Below are 10,921 nucleotides of genomic sequence, written 5' to 3' on the forward strand. Positions count from 1 at the left end.
GTTTGTAATCATAGTAGAGCAAACAAGGGAAATAATAATTTATTTCCCAGGGACTGTGTCCCTTGAGTATCCCAAAGACAAGAACTTCTGGGCAATTGAATTTATAGCCACTAAATATTTTCATTGTGATGCTTGTTTTCTTATTCAAGTATTGTAGTCCAATTGGAAATATCTGGAACTGCAAGGAAAGCCTTGATGGGAATGTGGCACGACTTGCAAACGTGTTACAGAAAGCAAGTCCAGGGTATGAGACTTGGTTTTCTCTTATACACCACACTGAGATGCCTCTGGGTTCAACTCTTAAAAGTTGATGCTTAGCTGAGCACCGTGGTGTATGTCTGTAATCCCAGCAGCTTGGGGAGGCTGAGACAGGAGGATCGTGAGTTCAAAGCCAGCTTCAGCAAAAGTGAGGTGCTAAGCAACTCAGTGAGACCCTGTCTCCAAATAAAAATTACAAAATAGGGCTAAGGGTGTGGCTCAGTGGTCGAGTGCCCCTGAATTCAATCCCCTGTACTAAAATAAATAAATAAATAAAAGTTGATGTTTTCCTTTCACATAGGCAGTAGAGCCATCACTTTTACAGGATAAGAAGAAATTTCTTTCAGTTTGTGCCACGATTATGAAGAGTTTTTTCCATATTTCTTGCAATAATAGAACACTATTCAAATTAACCTCATCCATTCAGGTATTTAACATCAATATATTCTCATTCAGAGATAAAAGGAGCTTTTCTATCTAGAGAGCTTCTTATTAACTGTTCTTATCTGGTCAAATTTCACTAGGCAGAACACAGGAAGTTGTAGATCCTAGTGCTGCCCGGATATTGGACTTTCTCCCACATCTCTGCCTGGGAACTGCCAGCTGAGTTATTGCTGTCGGAGAATTATGCAGTGTGTCTGGGCTTTGGGGTTATCTGATCAGCACAGGCATCAGTGAGTAAAGTTTATTTTTCCCCCAGCCAGCCAAAGAATTATAAACTCAGAATCATAGGTCTGTAATAACCTAAAAGGTCATCTTGTCTACCTTCCAGTCAATGCCTGCATCTTAAGCAGCACATTTAGGCTCCTATAATAATTGTAGAATAGAAATAAATTTGAGTGCTTACTGTATACCAGGGGTAATGTTTTATGTATAAGCTCATTTAATATTTATAACACAACTCTGAGTTAGAAATTATTTACAGATGACAAAACTAAAGTCCAGAGAGGTTACGTTCACTTGGAAGTTCACTTGAAAGTGGCAAGGCCAAGATTCAAACCCAGGTCTGTCTGCAGTACCAGTGATATGCACCATATTATTCCTCATAACTCAAATATCTGAGATAACTCCAACTTCTAATATTCCATCATTTTTTATGAAAGTTGACTCACACTTGGCACACTGTCCATAGCAGTGTTGGATTCAGAACTTTTGATTAGCAGTGTCTACCTTCTTGTTATTTCTCTTCCTTTCCCAACAACAACAGCAAACCTACTTTTATTTTCAGTATTAGTCCTTCATTCCATGGCAAGAAAAAATATTGGTTAGCTGAAACATAAATCTGGTCATAATACCATGAAATTCTAAGTTAAAAGCCTCCCTCAAAGACCACAGAGAAAATTTGGAACCAAAGAGATCTGTCATAGCTATTAATAAGTCAATCCCCGAAGTTTCATTGAGTTCAAATTTAAGTGGACTAAAGATCCCCTGGTCAAAATGCATCTTTGTTGCTCATGGGGTTCTACAATGGAGTAGCAAGGTTGTTGGGCTTATTTAAAGTTATCTCTGCAGAGCTCATCTCCCCCTTCTACCTGCTGGATGGTGACTTCTTCCAGGGCAGGTATTATGTCTTTCATTTATGTCTGTTTCCTCTAAAGTATCTATATGTTTATTAGTGTCCTTTTTGTCCTTAATAATGTAATAAGAACTGGATAGACATGAAAAAAAGATAGTCTCTCAGTCTTGTGATGAAAAAGAACTCTAAACCAATAGCTACAATTTAATAAAAAGTGCTCTAATAAAAGTATGCACAGAGTGCTGTTAGAACAGCAATTAGCACAGTAGCATGCACATGCAGGGGCTTTATATCCATTTGTTAATTTAATTTACTCTAAGAGAAGGGCTTAGCTTGGTAAGAAGTAGAGAATGAAACAGGCTTTGGGAGTAGAAGAGTGACATAGTCAAAACATAAGATTACTATGGCAAAAAAAAAAAGTCCAGAACAGATTAAAATGGTAAAAAAAAATTAGTCAGGAACTTATTGTAAAAGCCCATGCAAAAATTATTCAGGAGACATTAATAAGGAAAGTTATGACAGGGACAGAACAGAGACACCATATTGAAGAGACAGTGCATTACTAAAATCACCGAACTTTAGTGAGTGTAGTGCAACACTAAAGGAAAGGGAAATGATGACTAAATTTCATGGCATAATTTATGGGAAAATTGGGGTGTCATTAGCAAATGTAGAAAAGAATCAATGACAGTTTTAAGTGGAATAGAATATTCACAAGTACATTTTAATTTTTAAATGTTTTAATTTCTAACAGTCTGGAGCTCAGGGAGCCAAATGGACATGTGAGTCTTAAGCTAAAGAAAGATATCTGGTTTCTAGTTATAAGCTTTGAAAGCCATGAGTACAAAAAAAAAAGAATGAAGACATCTACAGAAAGAGTAAAGTTACAGAGATTAGTGAGTGATATATGGTGATCATTAGAATCTTTTGCAATTTTCTAGTTCTCATCTACTTCCATATACATGACAGCATTGCCATATGATTGTTTTAACCAAATAAATGTTATTAAAATTGACTTATGTCATTTTCAGGCAGAAGCTTATAGAGGAAGTATAGATTTTACTATTCTTCTTTTGTCTTGCCTTAGTAATCATTAAATCATGTGTCAAGTAGCTGGGGCTGGGGCTCAGCAGTAGAGCACTTGCCTGGCATGTGTGAGGCACTGGGTTCGATTCTCAGAACTGTATATAAATAAATAAAATAAAGCCCTATCAACAACTAAATTTTTTTTTAAAAAAGCATGTGTCAAGGAGAATCCCCATTCAATCTGGGTCCTTGGTGAGCAGAGCCCCATTGCTAATGGATATGTAGCTTGAGCAAAACATAAACCCAAGAGTTAATAACAAGAATAAATAAATGGGACTTGCTTAAACTAAAAAGTTTTTTCTCAGCAAAAGAAACAATAAGAGAGGTAAATAGGGAGTCTACATCCTGGGAACAAATTTTTACTCCTCACACTTCAGATAGAGCCCTAATATCCAGAGTATACAAAGAACTCAAAAAATTAGACAATAAGATAACAAATAACCCAATCAACAAATGGGCCAAGGACCTGAACAGACACTTCTCAGAGGAGGATATACAATCAATCAACAAGTACATGAAAAAATGCTCACCATCTCTAGCAGTCAGAGAAATGCAAATCAAAACCACCCTAAGATACCATCTCACTCCAGTAAGATTGGCAGCCACTATGAAGTCAAACAACAACAAGTGCTGGCGAGGATGTGGAGAAAAGGGTACACTTGTACATTGCTGGTGGGACTGCAAATTGGTGCGGCCAATTTGGAAAGCAGTTTGGAGATTCCTGGGAAAGCTGGGAATGGAACCACCATTGGACCCTGCTATTGCCCTTCTCGGACTATTCCCTGAAGACCTTAAAAGAGCATGCTACAGGGATACTGCCACATCGATGTTCATAGCAGCACAATTCTCAATAGCTAGACTGTGGAACCAACCCAGATGCCCTTCAATAGATGAATGGATAAAAAAAAATGTGGCATCTATACACAATGGAGTACTATGCAGCAATAAAAAAATGACAAAATCATAGAATTTGCAGGGAAATGGATGGCACTAGAGCAGATTATGCTTAGTGAAGCTAGCCAATCCCTAAAAACAAATACCAAATGTCTTCTTTGATATAATGAGAGCAACTATGAACAGAGCAGGGAGGAAGAGCAGGAAGAAAAGATTAACATTAAACAGAGACATGAGATGGGAGGGAAAGGGAGAGAAAAGGGAAATTGCATGGAAATGAAGGGAGACCCTCATTGCTATACAAAATTACATATAAGAGGTTGTGAGGGGAATGGGAAAACAAACAAGGAGAGAAATGAATTACAGTAGATGGGGTAGAGAGAGAAGATGGGAGGGGAGGGGAGGGGGGATAGTAGGGGATAGGAAAGGTAGCAGAATACAACAATTACTAATAGGGCATTATGTAAAATAGTGGATGTGTAACCGACGTGATTCTGCAATCTGCATTTGGGGTAAAATTGGGGGTTCATAAACCACTTCAATCTAATGTATGAAATATGATATGTCAAGAGCTTTGTAATGTTGTGAACAACCAATAAAAAAAAAGCATGTGTCAAGGAGAATCCCCATTCAATCTGGGTCCTTGGTGAGCAGAGCCCCATTGCTAATGGATATGTAGCTTGAGCAAAACATAAACCCATCTTGTTTCAACCTACTCAAAATGCAGGGGTTGTTTATTACTATAGAGTAAGCTAGTTTATCATGAATGATACTGAAAATGTACAAATGCATGCATTTAGAGGATAGAAACCAAAGAAAGCTGACAAGGAAACTGAACTGGGATGGAGCAGAGAAGTTGCATTGAAGAGAATGCAGTGGTAAAAAATAAAATCACTGACCCTTAGTGATTTTACTAAAAATTATGGAACTTATAGTAAAAGAATATTCACAGAGGTGAGAGGTGAATCAAGAGGAAATGGATCTTAGAAGATAAAGGAAACATTTCAAGAAGTGATACTGGCGAGTAGTGAAATGAAATGAATCAAAAACTGAGAAAGAATATTGAATTTGGTCATTTAGTAATCTTTTTGGTCAGTAATTTTATTTCAGGTAAGTTCAGTTGTGTCATGGAAAGAGCAGAAATAAGTTGAGGAGTTAATAGAGGTGTGGAAGTGAAGCTAATTAATGTGGGTAACCATATTTAAAACTTTGGTACAGTCTGTAGAGTTAGCTGATTTCATGTCTGTCCAGAAAGGAGAATTATCAGACTTATCAGATGTAACACATTGTTTTGTGATGCAGGAGGTTGGAATATAGGGCCTCACACATGCTAGGCAAGTGTTTTATCTCTAAGCTATACCCCTAGCCCTAGACAGACATATTTGAAGACAATCATTGATATACTGTGATTTAAGAGTTCTTTGGACATACCTGTCTCTGAAATTTTAAGGGAATCCCTGACCATTTGTTCTATCACAAAAAAATGCCTTGCATTTGTAAATAATTTAAATTTAATAAGCATGATCTGGCAAAGTGCGAGTCTTAGAAATCCAATGAGAAAATTCACATATTGTGACCAGGAGAGGAAAAGTATAAACTAATCCTTGATCTTTATTTTTGCTCTATGCTATAAAATGTTTTATCAGGTTTAATATTTTATAATGTCAGAGAACATAAGAAAGTGTGTCTTACTATCTCAAATGAGAAGAGTTATATACTATGATTACATGTTGATAGTATGGGTCATCTTGAGTGTGTAGCAGATCCCTTCAGTGGAGAAAAAGATCACAAATAGTTGTGTCTAGGGAAGAAAAAAGATATGCATCTCTGCAGTTAAATTTATTTTGACAGCTATATAGTATTTCATTCTGGGAATACATTAGTGTTTATGTGTCTGCTCTCCATCAAAGGACATTTTATTTGTTTCAGGGTCTTGCTAATATGAACTGTGCTGTTATAAATTTGTTTGTTCGTGGTTTCTATAATAAGCATGCAATACCTTCTTCCGCTGGGTTGCCAAGGAGTAGTTATTAACTATGTGAATTTTTGGTTTTCTAGAGGTGTGGTCTGACCCTTTTCCAGAGTCATGGGATCAGCTGACACACACCCTTTAGTAAAGCATTAAAAAACTTTTGCTTAAGCAGTTCCCTGCCTCTCTTTAGATAAACATGTTTCCTTCTCTCTTTCCATCACTCTTTGCTCACTTGCTTCTTCTGTATTCCTCTAGTCTAACTCTAGTCTGCCTCTTTTTTCTAGTGTCTTTTCTGTGCTCTTATGTCTGTCTGTCTTTTCTTCCTTCCCATAATTATGACAGCATAGACTCTCATGGTTTTACACACTGAGCCTAATTCAGGTTTTGGTCTGATACAAGAGACCCCTCTACTCTATTGTTGAGTAGGCTGAAATCAAATGTGGCACCAGTGATTTCATTAATTCATGAAACTTCCTATTCCATCATTGTTGAATAACTCTAGTTATCAACACAGAAAATTGGCCCTCCTACTCAGCTGAACTCTACCTTCTTCTAATTTTCTTGCAGTCATAATTCTACCTTCACAATCACACCAAAAATATTATTCTCTCCTATATCCCAACTTGATATTCATCTTCTTTTCTCTCTGCTTTATTCTACTATACCTCATTGTCATCTCTCATTTTTATTATGTCAGTGATAACCTTCAACTAAAAATACAATATTAATTGTATGCTTAATATCTTCATTTTCATCAAGTAAATGAATAAATTGGCCTTAAGTTTTTAAAAATCCACACAAATGCGCATATATATATATATATATATATATATATATATATCAGCAGATGTATTTATTCAGAACACTGCATTTCTAGCCATGGAAACAACATAGGTTAACATGTACTTTAAACTATTTCCAGAGAGGAGTAAATTTTATATAGAGAAGTGTTCATCTTCCTCTTTTAAAAAGAGAAGGACTTTTAACTTTACAGTTAGGTAGAGCATTTTAAAAATCATCTTTTCTTTGCAAACAAAGCCATTAATATTTTTAAGTTACTTTTTACTCATATATGACCCCTGACAGATATGTGAGAGTTGTATTAGTTATCCTCAGAAGGTCAAAGCTTTAGATACATGTGCTTGAGAGATACTTGCATACCCATGTTTGTTGTAGCACAATTAACAAAATAGCCAAGTTATGGAATCAGCCTAGGTGTCCATCAACAGATGAAAAATGAAAAAAATGTGGTATATATACACAATGGAGTTTTATTCAGCCATAAAGAAAAATTAAATAATAGCATTTGCAGGAAAATGGATGGACCGGGAAAGTAACTAACAGATTCAGAAAGACAAGTGTCATGATGTTTTCCTCTCATTTGTGAAAGAGGAAAAAAAGAAAAAAAAATGAGTCTCATGAAAGTAGAAGGGAAACCACTAGGATAAAGGTAGGGGAGCATGGGGAAAGAGAAGATAAGGGCAAGAGGACTTACTGAGAAGTGAAATTCATCAAACCATATTATATGTATGTACGAATATGCCACAGTAAACTCACTATTCTGTATAAATAATATGCACCAATAACCTTCATAAGATAATAATTATTCAGCTACATTATAGCACAGTTATGCTGGGCAAAGATTGTATGCAATTTTACAGGAAGCAATATCTGAAGATGATACAGAGCTGTTCTTGGCACATTGTTGGCTTCTCTTCATATTCAAATCCCTTAAGTTTCTTGATGTTGGTGACTAGATCTTTAGTTTCTATGGTATCTATTACCTGCTTGGGTCAAGGAGATTTTTTCCATAATTAGCCAATGATCAAGACCCGAAGTCTGACTGGAATCAAATTAATTTGTATTTTATTTTTGTTACCTAGGTAAAGACAGGGGAAATGTTTTGTTTAGGATTTGAGTTAGTTCACCTTGAGTATGATAGCATGTAACATCACCTGGCCACATAAATGCCTTGACAAATGTGGAAATTCCTTTGGAGAACTGTGCTTCACCATTAAAACCCTCATCACAGCCATGGAATCAAGTACAGCCACCCAAAGAAAACTGTATAGAAAAATGCCCCTTTTAATACAAATACTCTATAAGGAGGGTATGGTTTTGCCTCTTCAGGTGTGACTGCTATGAGTGACAATATGAGGAGCTAAAAATGAGGTCTCATTGACAATGAAATTTTCCCTAACCACGGCTGTGAGAAGATCAAAAGGAATATTGCTAGAATAGCATTAATCATGGATTTTCTCCCCTGTGGTGAACTTCTCCTGCATCATTCATCCCTGAACTTTCTCCAGAGCCCTTCTTGAGATTACATTGCATTTTTCACATCTTTCTTCTTTTTCTCTTCATAGAAGGGATGATGATTTCCACAAGTGAGGAAAATGATGCAAATGTGATGGAATTCATTTGGTGGGACTCTCCAGGCAGCCTGCAACTCAGCTCCTTTTTTTTTTTTTTTTTTTTTTTTTTTTTTTTTTTTTTTAAAGAGAGAGTGAGAGAGGAGAGAGAGAGAGAGAGAATTTTTAATATTTATTTTTCAGTTCTCGGCGGACACAACATCTTTGTTGGTATGTGGTGCTGAGGATCGAACCCGGGTCGCACACATGCCAGGCGAGCGCGCTACCGCTTGAGCCACATCCCCAGCCCTCAGCTCCTCTTCTTTTGAGCTATATTATTCATCTATTCTGTCACCCTGATGGGTAATATTCTCATCATTGCTATTATCCAGATTGAATCCTGTCTTCACACCCCCATGTACTTCTTTCTCAGCCAATTATCCCTCTTAGTTATATGCTACTCTACAAGCTCCACACCTATGGTTCTTGTAAAATGCCAAAATGACTTTCCCACCATATCTTATAGTGGCTGTTTATTCCAAATGGCCATCTCTTTTTACTTGCATCTGGATGGTGTCAGGAGTTTGAGCCAGTGCTTTACTAATTGCTATGATTTCTGTCCTAGTCAAACCAATCTAATTTTGTGGCCACAATGTAGTCAATCATTTTATCTGTGAGCACAAAATGATCTTTAAGCTCACTTGCTCTCAGTACTAGTCAAGGAGATCCTGGTGCTTGCCGGAGGTGCATTAGTACTGTCCTGAACTTTTAGATTCTTTGCACTATCCTATTTCTGAATTCTATGGCTATCCTGAATACCTACTGCATAGAGGCCACTCTCAAGGCTTTTTCTACCTCTGGTTCCCACTAAACTGTGATCATCACTTGCTATGAAAGAGCAATCTTTATATACATGCACCTACACTCTCAACCTTCCCAGGATGAGGATAAGATAATTTCAGTGTTGTATGGAACAAGTAACATCCATGCTGAACCCATTCATTTGCATTCTGAAAATATACTTCTGCCTTGAACATAATTCAGGACCCTATAGCTTATATGACCACAATTCAATAATGCGTTTCTTAATCCTTAATGAAAGATACCATAATGAAGTTTGTCAAAGGAAGGATATAGGTCTGATGATCCTAGGTGTCTTGCCTAGCATCCTGGAAAAAAAGATCCCACTTTTTATTGGTTCATATTAGTTATACATAACATTAGGACTCATTGTGACATAATTATAAATGCATGGAATATAATTTGCTCTAATTTAGTCTCCATTGCTTCCCCCTTATCCTTCCCTCCTCCATCCCTCCCTCTATTCCCTTTCCTCAACTTTACTGATCTTTACCCAACATACTTTCAATGAATCAAGAGTCCTCTGGTCCCTCAAATTTTTTCACAAAGCATAATGGAATAAAAGATAAAAATTTATTTCAGGGCTGGGGATGTGGCTCAAGCGGTAGCGTTCTCACCTGGCATGTGCGCGGCACTGGGTTCAATACTCAGCACCACATAAAAATAAAATAAAGATGTTGTGTCCACTGAAAACTGAAAAACAAATATTAAAAAATTCTCTTTCTCTCTCTCTCTCTCTCTCTCTCTCTCTCTCTCTCTCTCTCTCTCTCTCTCCCTTAAAAAAATTTTATTTCAGCCAGGCATGGTGGTGCACGCCTGTAATCCCAGCAGCACAGGAGGCTAAGTCAGGAGGACTGTGAGTTCAAAGCCAACCTCAACGTAAGAGAGTTGCTTAAGCAACTGAGTGAGACCCAACTCAGTGAGAACCTGTCTCTAAATAAAATACAAAATAGGGCTGGGATGTGGCTCAGTGGTTGAGTGCCCCTGAGTTCAATCCCTGGTACCGAAAAAAAAAATCTATTTCAGATCTCATCAAATGAGAATCACTTATTTTTAAAAGAGGTTTCATAAACTTTTCATCTTTGGACTAGGGATATGGCTCTGCAGTAGAGTGCTTCCCTATGCATGAGCCCTGGATTCCATCCCCATTACCCTAGGGGGAAATTGTCCTTAAGAAAACTCCAGATATAGATCTTGCAGATAATTCTCCAGTGCATGAGTTTACTTCGCACTGATTGTAATCATAACTGGTACTTGATCTTCGCATAGATTTTATAGAAAATACAACTCTCTATCTATCTATCTATCTCTCTCTCTCTCTCTCTCTCTCTCTCTCTCTCTCACACACACACACACACACACACACACACACACACACACACCTTAGACACCCTAAGCCTTTAGTTCATCACCCTCACAAAGTATCTACATTGCATAGTACAAAGAAAGAAACAGATGATTTGGGGGGAAATAAAAAAATCCAGACTCAATGGTTCTGCGCAAAAAAAAAGAGAATGGGACTAGGATTGTGGCTCAGTGGCAGAGTGCTTGCCTCGCACATGTGAGGTACTGGGTTTCATCTTCAGCACCACATATAAATAAATAAATAAATAAATAAATAAATAAATAAATAAATAAATGTGTCCATGTATAACTAAAAAAAATTAAAAATGAGAATGAACTTCTATACATAGACTAAACACGTTCCTTCAATAGGCCTTATAAATTGCATCTTTCCCAGAAGTGAGAATAACAAAACACTTGTTCTCGGGCTGGGGATGTGGCTTAAGCGGTAGCGCGCTGGCCTGGCATGCATGCAGCCCGGGTTCGATCCTCAGCACCACATACAAACAAAGATGTTGTGTCTGCCAATAACTAAAAAATAAATATTAAAAAAAATCTCTCTCTCTCTCTCTCTCTCTCTCTCTCTCTCTCTCTCAAAAAAAAAAAAACACTTGTTCTCAACCCCACTATTAACAAATT

The sequence above is a fragment of the Spermophilus citellus genome (assembly GCF_964194105.1).
Source record: "Spermophilus citellus genome assembly, chromosome: X".
NCBI lineage: Eukaryota > Metazoa > Chordata > Mammalia > Rodentia > Sciuridae > Spermophilus > Spermophilus citellus.